The sequence below is a fragment of the Oncorhynchus clarkii genome, chromosome 20 (assembly GCF_045791955.1).
Source record: "Oncorhynchus clarkii lewisi isolate Uvic-CL-2024 chromosome 20, UVic_Ocla_1.0, whole genome shotgun sequence".
Lineage (NCBI taxonomy): Eukaryota > Metazoa > Chordata > Actinopteri > Salmoniformes > Salmonidae > Oncorhynchus > Oncorhynchus clarkii.
Window position 1 is genome coordinate 39,414,865 of NC_092166.1, and position 15,181 is coordinate 39,430,045.

The following is a 15,181-nucleotide window of genomic DNA, read 5'->3' on the forward strand; positions in this document are numbered from 1 at the left end:
TTTCAATGGGCAGGTACCATCACGAACTTGTCATGCTCAAAATTTTTTAGATGTATTTTTTTTTGTTTCTTACTTTTTCAAAGTCACTGTGCATTTGCAATATGTTTTTTCACTATAGAATCATATTGCAAATGCACATGCAACTGGTCATCCCCCCAAAAAAATTTTAGATTTTTTTTGTTTATGTTTCCTTACTTTTTCAAAGTCACTGTGCATTTGCAATATGTTTTTTCACTATAGAATCATATTGCAAATGCACGTGCAACTGGTCATCCCCCAAAAAATTTTTTAGATTTTTTTTGTTTATTTTTCCTTACTTTTTCAAAGTCACTGTGCATTTGCAATATGTTTTTTCACTATAGAATCATATTGCAAATGCACATGCAACTGGTCATCCCCCCCAAAAAAATTTAGATTTTTTTTATGTTTCCTTACTTTTTCAAAGTCACTGTGCATTTGCAATATGTTTTTTCACTATAGAATCATATTGCAAATGCACATGCAACTGGTCATCCCCCCCAAAAAAATTTTGATTTTTTTTGTTTATGTTTCCTTACTTTTTCAAAGTCACTGTGCATTTGCAATATGTTTTTTCACTATAGAATCATATTGCAAATGCACGTGCAACTGGTCATCCCCCCAAAAAAAATTTAGATTTTTTTTGTTTATTTTTCCTTACTTTTTCAAAGTCACTGTGCATTTGCAATATGTTTTTTCACTATAGAATCATATTGCAAATGCACATGCAACTGGTCATCCCCCCCAAAAAATTTTAGATTTTTTTTGTTTATGTTTCCTTACTTTTTCAAAGTCACTGTGCATTTGCAATATGTTTTTTCACTATAGAATCATATTGCAAATGCACGTGCAACTGGTCACCCAAAAATAAAAATTTTGGATTTTTTTTGTTTATGTTTCCTTACTTTTTCAAAGTCACTGTGCATTTGCAATATGTTTCAATGGGCAGGTACCATCACGAATTTGTCATGCTCAAAATTTTTTAGATGTATTTTTTTTTGTTTCTTACTTTTTCAAAGTCACTGTGCATTTGCAATATGTTTTAAAGGGCAGGTACCATCACGAATTTGTCATGCTATAAAAATCTTGCAGGAATGTGAAATTGACTGGCCCGATGAACTCGGGATGGCTTTGCAGTGATTCTGGGTCATCTCAATCGCTCGTTTGGGTTGATTTCAGAATGTCGCTTTTGGTGATGTTTTTTCACTATAGGATCATATTGCAAATGTACAAGAGTCAAGTGGACAAGAGTCTATCAGTCAATTAGATATCATTCTGACCACCAAACTGATACAAACTGACACCAAACCCACTTTTTCCAACTCGTTTAGTAGCCAACTATTACATACTTCAGAGCTGGCCCAAAATTCACAACCCCTTCGGTTCAAACCATAAAAAAACCATAAAACACGTAGTTACGTTCTAGCTGCGGGTCCATTTCTTATGTTATGTGTTGGCCTAGCTGAGGCGACCCCGAATCCCAAGTTTCGGCTCGATAGGTCATTTGGTGTCCGAGAAAAACCCTAATTGGTGCTGAAAATCCACTATTTTCCATGACTTGCTACGGGGTCCTTGAATGAGCTATTGGACAGAAACGTTGGGGTCTGTCTATATGGGCCGAGACGTTTGCAATGCACCTAGTCTTGCGACTCTGGGACATTTCTAAATGTCGTCATTTTCGTGATGCAAAAATGAATTGAAGTTATTTCAAATGTACGAGGCTGTTTCTCGGTCCGAGAACCTTCTAGAGCCACGTAACTCACCACGCACCATCTACGGGAGGTCTAGAACAGGTTTCTAAAGTTTCGGAACTCTAGGTCCGACGGTTCTTTTTTAGCTCCAACAAAGCTAACTATTGGAGCCAGTGTCTGTCTCTACGCACCCCAATACGTCCCTCCTTCCAAGTTGTGTTTTAGTGTGATTTTTTTTTCCTTTGAATTTTTTTGGGAAAAATGACTGATTTACAGTTCATGGGGGTTGCCTAATCACACATATGAAGTTTTGGAAAGATCAGACTTTTTTAACCCTTCGAAACAGCCCCTAAGACACCAATTATGGCACTTCCGGTTGGCACAGGAAGTTATAAATCAACACATATCCTCATTGGGGTATGCTGTTACAGAATCCTGAGTTTTAAGTCCTTACGTTAAGAATTGACTGATCTACACAGGGTTGAATGCACTATGTCTATCAAACTGCATGCAGTGTATGGGTAAACACTTTTAGGGGCATTTTAACCACTTCCGGTTGGTCCAGGAAGCTTAGAATCAACACAGGTAGACCTCATAGTGGCCTGATGGACTGGTACCGAAGACAGGTTCATACGGCATTCATAACCCACATAGGCCTCAGGTTGAAATTAGGGGTGCAGGCAATGTATTCCTATGGGGAGAGATGACACTGTAATCTGTGAGATCAAAAAACACTGTTTTACTGTTAAGGGTTAATGCCACACGGTCAAGGTTAGGCTTGTTCAGATCGGGAGGACCTTAGGAACATTCATGTGGTGCAATTTTTCTTCTCACTCTAACGGTTCTCTCACTGTCACCCAAAAGCAAATGACATTGTGGTGCAGGCTTCATTTTGGGCCTACTATTCTAATGCTCGCTGCGCCTAGACCGAGCGAGCTACGGTCAAGCGGGATAGCTCGTTGAACTCAGCACAGTCTGGAGACTATGGTGATGCCATTTTTTGTGTTGATTTCAGAATGCCATTTTGGTGATGGTCCCTCTCTGTTTAAACATATTGCAAATGCACAAAAGTCAACTAGCAAGTCAGTGTCCATCAGTCAATTAGATGTCATTATGACACCAAACCCACTTTTTCCTACTCATTTAGAAGCCAACTATCACATATGTCAGAGCAGTCCCATAATTCACAGCGCCTTTAGTTTAAAACATAATAAAAAGGTAAAACACATAGTTACGTTCTAGCTGCGGGTCCAGTTCGGACATTATGTGAAGTCCTATGTGAGGCGACCCCGAATCCCGAGTTTCGGCTCGATAGGTCATTTGGCGTCCGAGAAAAACCCTAATTGGTGCTGAAAATCCACTATTTTCCATGACTTGCTACGGGGTCCTTGAACGAGCTATCGGACAGAAACGTCGGGGTCCGTCTCTATGGGCCGAGCCGGTTTCAATGCACCTAGCCTTGCGTCTCTGAGACTTTTCTAAACGTCGTCATTTTCGTAATGGTCAAAATGAATTGAAGGTATTGCAAATGTACGAGGCTGTTTCTCGGTCCGAGAACCGTCTAGAGCCACGTAACTCACCACGCACCATCGACCGGAGGTCTAGAACAGGTTTCTAAAGTTTCGGAACTCTAGGTCCGACGGTTCTTTTTTAGCTCCAACAAAGCTAACTATTGCAGCCACTGTCTGTCTCTACACACCCCAATACGTCCCTCCTTCCAACTTGTGTTTTAGTGTGATTTTTTTTTCCTTTGAATTTTTTGGGGAAAAATGACTGATTTACAGTTCATGGGGGTTGCCTAATCACATATATGAAGTTTTGGACAGATCTGACTTTTTTAACCCTTCGAAACAGCCCCTGAGACACCAATTATGGCACTTCCGGTTGGCACAGGAAGCTACAAATCAACACATATCCTCATTGGGGTATGCTGTTACATAATCCTGAGTTTTAAGTCCTTACGTTAAGAATTGACTGATTTACACAGGGTTGAATGCACTATGTCCATCAAACTGCAGGCAGGGTATGGGTAAACACTTTTAGGGGCATTTTAACCACTTCCGGTTGGTCCAGGAAGCTCAGAATCAACACAGGTAGACCTCATAGTGGCCTGATGGACCGGTACCGAAGACAGGTTCATACGGCATTCATAACCCATATAGACTTCAGGTTGAAATTAGGGGTGCAGGCAATGTATTCCTATGGGGAGAGATGACACTGCATTCTGTGAGATCAAAAAACACTGTTTTACTGTGAAGGGTTAACGCCACACGGTCAAGCTTAGGCTTGCACGGATCGGGGGGACCTTAGGAACATTCCTGTGGTGGAATTTTTCTTCTCACCCTAACGGTTCTCTCACTCTCACCCAAAATCAAATGACGTTGTGGGGCAGGCTTCATTTTGGGCCTACTATTCTAATGGTCGCTGCGCCTAGACCGAGCGAGCTACGGTCAAGCGGGATAGCTCGTTGAACTCAGCACAGTCTGGAGACTATGGTAATGCCATTTCCTGCTCTCTGTGTCTTTAAGCACCGCACTTTATCACTCCATCCTTCCTGTGTGTGTGTGAGGGAGCTTTATTTGACATCTGTTGGGAGAAATGACTGATTTAAAGTTCAGAAGGGTTACCTAGTCACACATATGCAATTTTGGAGAGATCAGACTTTTTTAACCCCTCGAAACAGCCCCTGAGACACCAATTATGGCACTTCCGGTTGGCACAGGAAGCTATAAGTCAACACATATCTTGATTGACATAGCCACTTACAGAATCCTGAGTTTTAAGTCTTTACGTTAAGAATTGACTGATCTACACAGGGTTGAATGCACTATGTCTATCAAACTGCAGGCAGGGTATGGGTAAACACTTTTAGGGGCATTTTAACCACTTCCGGTTGCTTCAGGAAGCTTAGATTCGACACAGGTAGACCTCATAGTGGTCTGATGGACTGTCATAGAAGACAGGTTCATAAGGCATTCATAACCCACATAGGCTTCAGGTTGAATTTAGAGGTGCAGGCAATGTATTCCTATGGGGAGAGAAGTCAAAGCAAGCTGTTTCAAGTAAACACCTTCTTTTTACTGTGAAGGGTTAATGCCACACGGTCAAGCTTAGGCTTGCACGGTTCGGGAGGACCTCAGGAACGTACCTGAGGTCGAATTGTGCTTCTCACCCTAACGGTTCTCTCACTGCCACCCAAAATCAAATGACATTGTGGGGCAGGCTTCATTTTGGGCCTTCTTTTTTTCAAGTTTGCTGCACTCAGAACGAGCTACGGTCAAGCGGGGCGTCTCGTTGAACTCGTCACAGTCTGGAGACTATGGGGATGTCATTTTTTGTGTTGATTTCAGAATGACATTTTGGTGATGGTCCCTCTCCGTTTAAACATATTGCAAATGCACAAAAGTCAACTAGCAAGTCAGTGTCCATCAGTCAATTAGATGTCATTATGACACCAAACGGATATCAATGGACACCAAACCCACTTTTTCCTACTCATTTAGTAGCCAACTATCACATATGTCAGAGCAGGCCCATAATTCACAGCGCCTTCAGTTTAAAACATAATAAAAAGGTAAAACACATAGTTACGTTCTAGCTGCGGGTCCAGTTCGGACATCATGTGAAGTCCTATGTGAGGCGACCCCGAATCCCGAGTTTCGGCTCGATAGGTCATTTGGTGTCCGAGAAAAACCCTAATTGGTGCTGAAAATCCACTATTTTCCATGCCTTGCTACGGGGTCCTTGAACGAGCTATCGGACAGAAACGTTGGGGTCCGTCTCTATGGGCCGAGCCGGTTTCAATGCACCTAGCCTTGCGTCTCTGAGACTTTTCTAAACGTCGTCATTTTTGTAATGGTCAAAATGAATTGAAGGTATTGCAAATGTACGAAGCTGTTTCTCGATCCGAGAACCGTCTAGAGCCACGTAACTCACCACGCACCATCGACCGGAGGTCTAGAACAGGTTTCTAAAGTTTCGGAACTCTAGGTCCGACGGTTCTTTTTTAGCTCCAACAAAGCTAACTATTGCAGCCACTGTCTGTCTCTACGCACCCCAATACGTCCCTCCATCCAACTTGTGTTTTAGTGTGATTTTTTTTTCCTTTGATTTTTTTTGGGAAAAATGACTGATTTATAGTTCATGGGGGTTGCCTAATCACACATATGAAGTTTTGGAAAGATCAGACTTTTTTAACCCCTCGAAACAGCCCCTGAGACACCAGTTATGGCACTTCCGGTTGGCACAGGAAGCTATAAATCACCACATATCCTCATTGGGGTATGCTGTTACAGAATCCTGAGTTTTAAGTCCTTACGTTAAGAACTGACTGATTTACACAGGGTTGAATGCACTATGTATGTCAAACTGCAGGCAGGGTATGGGTAAACACTTTTAGGGGCATTTTAACCACTTCCGGTTGGTCCAGGAAGCTTAGAATCAACACAGGTAGACCTCATAGTGGCCTGATGGACTGGTACCGAAGACAGGTTCATACGGCATTCATAACCCATATAGACTTCAGGTTGAAATTAGGGGTGCAGGCAATGTATTCCTATGGGGAGAGATGACACTGCATTCTGTGAGATCAAAAAACACTGTTTTACTGTTAAGGGTTAATGCCACACGGTCAAGGTTAGGCTTGCACGGATCGGGAGGACCTTAGGAACATTCATGTGGTGTAATTTTTCTTCTCACCTAAACGGTTCTCTCACTGTCAATCAAAAGCAAATGACATTGTGGGGCAGGCTTCATTTTGGGCCTACTTTTCTAATGGTCGTTGCGCTTAGACCGAGCGAGCTACGGTCAAGCGGGATAGCTCGTTGAACTCAGCACAGTCTGGAGACTATGGTGATGCCATTTTTTGTGTTGATTTCAGAATGCCATTTTGGTGATGGTCCCTCTCTGTTTAAACATATTGCAAATGCACAAAAGTCAACTAGCAAGTCAGTGTCCATCAGTCAATTAGATGTCATTATGACACCAAACCCACTTTTTCCTACTCATTTAGAAGCCAACTATCACATATGTCAGAGCAGTCCCATAATTCACAGCGCCTTTAGTTTAAAACATAATAAAAAGGTAAAACACATAGTTACGTTCTAGCTGCGGGTCCAGTTCGGACATTATGTGAAGTCCTATGTGAGGCGACCCCGAATCCCGAGTTTCGGCTCGATAGGTCATTTGGCGTCCGAGAAAAACCCTAATTGGTGCTGAAAATCCACTATTTTCCATGCCTTCCTACGGGGTCCTTGAACGAGCTATCGGACAGAAACGTTGGGGTCCGTCTCTATGGGCCGAGCCGGTTTCAATGCACCTAGCCTTGCGTCTCTGAGACTTTTCTAAACGTCGTCATTTTCGTAATGGTCAAAATGAATTGAAGGTATTGCAAATGTACGAAGCTGTTTCTCGGTCCGAGAACCGTCTAGAGCCACGTAACTCACCACGCACCATCGACCGGAGGTCTAGAACAGGTTTCTAACGTTTCGGAACTCTAGGTCTGACGGTTCTTTTTTAGCTCCAACAAAGCTAACTATTGCAGCCACTGTCTGTCTCTACGCACCCCAATACGTCCCTCCATTCAAGTTGTGTTTTAGTGTGATTTTTTTTTCCTTTGATTTTTTTGGGGAAAAATGACTGATTTACAGTTCATGGGGGTTGCCTAATCACATATATGAAGTTTTGGACAGATCTGACTTTTTTAACCCTTCGAAACAGCCCCTGAGACACCATTTAAGGCACTTCCGGTTGGCACAGGAAGCTATAATTAACCACATATCCTCATTGGGGTATGCTTTTACAGAATCCTGAGTTTTAAGTCTTTACGTTAAGAACTGAGTTATTTACGGAGGGTTTAGTATGTGTGTGTTATTTCAGAAAATCATAGAAAATCACAGAAATGTCGCAGAGCTCCGCAGCACACTTTAAAAAGATTCGTATGAACACCCTGCAACTGGATCTGTAACCGTTGAAAAAAAAAAACGCCTATTTGTGACCATCACCAAGATGTCATTGTTCCGTTTCTCTTAAATGACGATAGATAAATGGCTGTTTTTTTTTTTATTGACACCGGAGGCTCCTTGACTTTGACCTGAAGTGGAAAAATAATTTCTCTATTTCCATTTAGGACCTTTAATCCCAGAAAAACGGCCATAACTCAAAAACCGTCGAGGCCTAGACGCCATCTTGTTCGGGGCCAACTGCCCATTATGCCAAACCTACGCTCACCGAGTTTCGGCTTCGAAATATTTTCCGTTTTCGAGATAAGGCCCCGTCGTGATTCGTGATGTTTTGCCAAATTGCCATATGATTCCGTATGCCCTCTTGTGGGAAATTCCGGGACAGCGGAAAAACGGTCAAAAACTTGTTTATTTTTTAAAACGGAAACCGAATGTCCGACAAAGTTCATTTGATGACTTCCCGGTAGGTCTGGCCCTACCGCACGGCCCGACGCCGACCGCGAATTTTACAAACGATTTCGGACGTCTAGTAAGGGACCGTACATTTGCAATATGGACTTTCTCACTGATCATACACGAAATGCCGAAATGTTCCCTTAAGGTATGTAATAGTTGGCTACTAAACGAGTTGGAAAAAGTGGGTTTGGTGTCAGTTTGTATCAGTTTGGTGTCAGAATGATATCTAATTGACTGATGGACTCTTGTCCACTTGACTCTTGTACATTTGCAATATGTTTAAACAGTGAGGTACCATCACCAAAAGCTACATTCTGAAATCAACCCTAACGAGCGATTGAGATGAACCAAAATCACTGCAAAGCCATCCCGAGTTCATCGGGCCAGTCAATTTCACATTCCTGCAGGATTTTTATAGCATGACCAATTCGTGATGGTGCCGGCCCATTGAAACATATTGCAAATGCACAGTGACTTTGAAAAAGTAAGGAAACATAAACAAAAAAAATCCAATTATTTTTTTTTTGGGTGACCAGTTGCACGTGCATTTGCAATATGATTCTATAGTGAAAAAACATCACCAAATGCGACATTCTGAAATCAACCCAAACGAGCGATTGAGATGACCCAGAATCACTGCAAAGCCATCCCGAGTTCATCGGGCCAGTCAATTTCACATTCCTGCAGGATTTTTATAGCATGACAAATTCGTGATGGTACCTGCCCATTAAAACATATTGCAAATGCACAGTGACTTTGAAAAAGTAAGGAAACATAAACAAAAAAAATCAAATTTTTTTTTTTTTGGGTGACCAGTTGCACGTGCATTTGCAATATGATTCTATAGTGAAAAAACATATTGCAAATGCACAGTGACTTTGAAAAAGTAAGGAAACATAAACAAAAAAAATCTAACATTTTTTGGGGGGGATGACCAGTTGCATGTGCATTTGCAATATGATTCTATAGTGAAAAAACATATTGCAAATGCACAGTGACTTTGAAAAAGTAAGGAAAAATAAACAAAAAAAATCTAAATTTTTTTTTGGGGGATGACCAGTTGCACGTGCATTTGCAATATGATTCTATAGTGAAAAAACATATTGCAAATGCACAGTGACTTTGAAAAAGTAAGGAAACATAAACAACATTTTTTTATTTTTGGGTGACCAGTTGCATGTGCATTTGCAATATGATTCTATAGTGAAAAAACATATTGCAAATGCACAGTGACTTTGAAAAAGTAAGGAAAAATAAACAAAAAAAATCTAAAATTTTTTTGGGGGGATGACCAGTTGCACGTGCATTTGCAATATGATTCTATAGTGAAAAAACATATTGCAAATGCACAGTGACTTTGAAAAAGTAAGGAAACATAAACAACATTTTTTTATTTTTGGGTGACCAGTTGCATGTGCATTTGCAATATGATTCTATAGTGAAAAAACATATTGCAAATGCACAGTGACTTTGAAAAAGTAAGGAAAAATAAACAAAAAAAATCTAATTTTTTGGGGGGGGGATGACCAGTTGCACGTGCATTTGCAATATGATTCTATAGTGAAAAAACATATTGCAAATGCACAGTGACTTTGAGAAAGTAAGGAAACATAAACAAAAAAAATCTAAAAATGTTTTGGGGGGGTGACCAGTTGCACGTGCATTTGCAATATGATTCTATAGTGAAAAAACATATTGCAAATGCACAGTGACTTTGAAAAAGTAAGGAAACATAAACAAAAAAAATCAAAAAATTTTTTTTTTGGGTGACCAGTTGCACGTGCATTTGCAATATGATTCTATAGTGAAAAAACATCACCAAAAGCGACATTCTGAAATCAACCCAAACAAGCGATTGAGATGACCCAGAATCACTGCAAAGCCATCCCGAGTTCATCGGGCCAGTCAATTTCACATTCCTGCAGGATTTTTATAGCATGACAAATTCGTGATGGTACCTGCCCATTAAAACATATTGCAAATGCACAGTGACTTTGAAAAAGTAAGGAAACATAGAATCAAATTATTTTTTTTGGGGTTACCAGTTGCACATTTCAGATCACCAGTTGCACATTTCAGATCACCAGTTGCACATTTCAGATCACCAGTTGCACGGAGGAAAATCGTTACTTTTGACTTTGACTTTTGACTTCCTATGACATCATATTGCAAATGGACAAAACATATGCCTTATGCACAAGTAAAACAAAAAAAAATTATGATAATACAAGTTGACAAAGGTATAGTTTGAGCAAAGTATAGTTTGAATTTTGAGCATGACAAATTCGTGATGGTAAAACATATTGCAAATGCACAGTGACTTTGAAAAAGTAAGGAAACATAAACAAATGGACATAATGAAATCATCATTTTTTTTTTCCCGGTTACCAGTTGCACGCGCATTTGCAATATGATTCTATAGTGAAAAAACATATTGCAAATGGACATGATGAAATCAACACAACGAGTGATGGAAATGAACAACTATCACTGCCCGGCCGTCCCGAGTTCATCAGTTCAGTCAATTTTGGCCCCCAAAAAAATTGACTTTTGACTTTGACTTTTGACTTCCTATGAAATCATATTGCAAATGGACAAATCATATTCCTTATGCACAAGTAAAAAAAATAAAATTATGATAATAACATTTTACAAAAGTATATTCATACACTTCTTACACATGATTAATTGTCTTAAAATCGAAACAATTTCGAAAAACGGTCCAGAAAGCACTTTTTTTAGTTTTTAAAGTTTTAAAAAAAAATCAAATTTTCGACTTTTGACATCCTATTAAATCATATTGCAAATGGACAAAACATATGCCTTATGCACAAGTAAAAAAATAAAAAAAAATTATGATAATAAAATACGAATAAAGTATGTTGATACAGTTCTTATACGTGTGTAATTGACACAAAATTCGAAAGAATTTTGAAAAACGGTCCAGAAAGCACTTTTTTAAGGATGTGTGAAGTTTTTTACCAAATTTTGACATTTTTGACTTTTGACTTTTGACTTCCTATGAAATCATATTCCAAATGGAGAAAACATATGCCTTATGCACTAGTAAAAAAAAAAAAAAAAATGATAATAAAGTATGACTAAAGTATGTTGATAAAGTTCTTATACATGTGTAATTGACATAAAAATTGAAAGAATTTTGAAAAACGGTCCAGAAAGCACTTTTTTTAGGATGTGTGAAGTTTTTTACCAAATTTTGACATTTTTGACTTTTGACTTTTGACTTCCTATGAAATCATATGGCAAATGGACAAAACATATGCCTTATGCGCATGTAATTAAAAAAAAAAAAAATTGATATCAAAATTGGACAAAAGTATATTCATACAGTTCTTACACATGTGTAATTGACAAAAAAAGCGAAAGAATTTCGAAAAAAGGCCCAGAAAGCAATTTTTTAAGGGGTGAAAAGTTTTTGAAAAAAATATCCTTTTTTCAAAATTTTTCTTTTGGATGTTGACTTGGGTTGCATTTCCATACCTTAAGGGAACATTTCGGCATTTCGTGTATGATCAGTGAGAAAGTCCATATTGCAAATGTACGGTCCCTTACTAGACGTCCGAAATCGTTTGTAAAATTCGCGGTCGGCGTCGGGCCGTGCGGTAGGGCCAGACCTACCGGGAAGTCATCAAATGAACTTTGTCGGACATTCGGTTTCCGTTTTATAAAATAAACAAGTTTTTGAGCGTTTTTCCGCTATCCCGGAATTTCCCACAAGAGGGCATACGGAATCATATGGCAATTTGGCAAAACATCACGAATCACGACGGGGCCTTATCTCGAAAACGGAAAATATTTCGAAGCCGAAACTCGGTGAGCGTAGGTTTGGCATAATGGGCAGTTGGCCCCGAACAAGATGGCGTCTAGGCCTCGACGGTTTTTGAGTTATGGCCGTTTTTCTGGGATTAAAGGTCCTAAATGGAAATAGAGAAATTATTTTTCCACTTCAGGTCAAAGTCAAGGAGCCTCCGGTGTCAATAAAAAAAAAAACAGCCATTTATCTATCGTCATTTAAGAGAAACGGAACAATGACATCTTGGTGATGGTCACAAATAGGCGTTTTTTTTTTTCAACGGTTACAGATCCAGTTGCAGGGTGTTCATACGAATCTTTTTAAAGTGTGCTGCGGAGCTCTGCGACATTTCTGTGATTTTCTATGATTTTCTGAAATAACACACACATACTAAACCCTCCGTAAATAACTCAGTTCTTAACGTAAAGACTTAAAACTCAGGATTCTGTAAAAGCATACCCCAATGAGGATATGTGGTTAATTATAGCTTCCTGTGCCAACCGGAAGTGCCTTAAATGGTGTCTCAGGGGCTGTTTCGAAGGGTTAAAAAAGTCAGATCTGTCCAAAACTTCATATATGTGATTAGGCAACCCCCATGAACTGTAAATCAGTCATTTTTCCCCAAAAAAATCAAAGGAAAAAAAAATCACACTAAAACACAACTTGAATGGAGGGACGTATTGGGGTGCGTAGAGACAGACAGTGGCTGCAATAGTTAGCTTTGTTGGAGCTAAAAAAGAACCGTCAGACCTAGAGTTCCGAAACTTTAGAAACCTGTTCTAGACCTCCGGTCGATGGTGCGTGGTGAGTTACGTGGCTCTAGACGGTTCTCGGACCGAGAAACAGCTTCGTACATTTGCAATACCTTCAATTCATTTTGACCATTACGAAAATGACGACGTTTAGAAAAGTCTCAGAGACGCAAGGCTAGGTGCATTGAAACCGGCTCGGCCCATAGAGACGGACCCCAACGTTTCTGTCCGATAGCTCGTTCAAGGACCCCGTAGGAAGGCATGGAAAATAGTGGATTTTCAGCACCAATTAGGGTTTTTCTCGGACGCCAAATGACCTATCGAGCCGAAACTCGGGATTCGGGGTCGCCTCACATAGGACTTCACATAATGTCCGAACTGGACCTGCAGCTAGAACGTAACTATGTGTTTTACCTTTTTATTATGTTTTAAACTAAAGGCGCTGTGAATTATGGGACTGCTCTGACATATGTGATAGTTGGCTTCTAAATGAGTAGGAAAAAGTGGGTTTGGTGTCATAATGACATCTAATTGACTGATGGACACTGACTTGCTAGTTGACTTTTGTGCATTTGCAATATGTTTAAACAGAGAGGGACCATCACCAAAATGGCATTCTGAAATCAACACAAAAAATGGCATCACCATAGTCTCCAGACTGTGCTAAGTTCAACGAGCTATCCGCCTTGACCGTAGCTCGCTCGGTGTAAGCGCAACGACCATTAGAAAAGTAGGCCCAAAATGAAGCCTGCCCCACAATGTCATTTGCTTTTGAGTGACAGTGAGAGAACCGTTAGGGTGAGAAGAAAAATTCCACCACATGAATGTTCCTAAGGTCCTCCCGATCTGTACAAGCCTAACCTTGACCGTGTGGCATTAACCCTTAAGAGTAAAACAGTGTTTTTTGATCTCACAGATTACAGTGTCATCTCTCCCCATAGGAATACATTGCCTGCACCCCTAATTTCAACCTGAAGTCTATATGGGTTATGAATGCCGTATGAACCTGTCTTCGGTACCAGTCCATCAGGCCACTATGAGGTCTACCTGTGTTGATTCTGAGCTTCCTGGACCAACCGGAAGTGGTTAAAATGCCCCTAAAAGTGTTTACCCATACCCTGCCTGCAGTTTGACAGACATAGTGCATTCAACCCTGTGTAAATCAGTCAGTTCTTAACGTAAGGACTTAAAACTCAGGATTCTGTAACAGCATACCCCAATGGGGATATGTGTTGATTTATAGCTTCCTGTGCCAACCGGAAGTGCCATAACTGGTGTCTCAGGGGCTGTTTCGAGGGGTTAAAAAAGTCTGATCTTTCCAAAACTTCATATGTGTGATTAGGCAACCCCCATGAACTGTAAATCAGTCATTTTTCCCAAAAAAAATCAAAGGAAAAAAAAATCACACTAAAACACACCTTGGATGGAGGGACGTATTGGGGTGCGTAGAGACAGACAGTGGCTGCAATAGTTAGCTTTGTTGGAGCTAAAAAAGAACCGTCAGACCTAGAGTTCCGAAACTTTAGAAACCTGTTCTAGACCTCCGGTTGATGGTGCGTGGTGAGTTACGTGGCTCTAGACGGTTCTCGGACCGAGAAACAGCCTCGTACATTTGCAATACCTTCAATTCATTTTGACCATTACGAAAATGACGACGTTTAGAAAAGTCTCAGAGACGCAAGGCTAGGTGCATTGAAACCGGCTCGGCCCATAGAGACGGACTCCGACGTGTCTGTCCGATAGCTCGTTCAAGGACCCCGTAGCAAGGCATGGAAAAAAGTGGATTTTCAGCACCAATTAGGGTTTTTCTCGGACACCAAATGACCTATCGAGCCGAAACTCGGGATTCGGGGTCGCCTCACATAGGCCTTCACATAATGTCCGAACTGGACCCGCAGCTAGAACGTAACTATGTGTTTTACCTTTTTATTATGTTTTAAACCGAAGGCGCTGTGAATTATGGGACTGCTCTGACATATGTGATAGTTGGCTACTAAATGAGTAGGAAAAAGTGGGTTTGGTGTCAATTGATATCCATTTGGTGTCATAATGACATCTAATTGACTGATGGACACTGACTTGCTAGTTGACTTTTGTACATTTGCAATATGTTTAAACGGAGAGGGACCATCACCAAAATGGCATTCTGAAATCAACACAAAAAATGGCATCACCATAGTCTCCAGACTGTGCCGAGTTCAAGGAGACGCCCCGCTTGACCGTAGCTCGTTCTGAGTGCAGCAAACTTGAAAAAAAGAAGGCCCAAAATGAAGCCTGCACCACAATGTCATTTGATTTTGGGTGGCAGTGAGAGAACCGTTAGGGTGAGAAGCACAATTCCACCACATGAATGTTCCTAAGGTCCTCCCGATCTGAACAAGCCTAACCTTGACCGTGTGGCATTAACCCTTCACAGTAAAACAGGGTTTTTTGATCTCACAGATTACAGTGACATCTCTCCCCATAGGAATACATTGCCTGCACCACAAA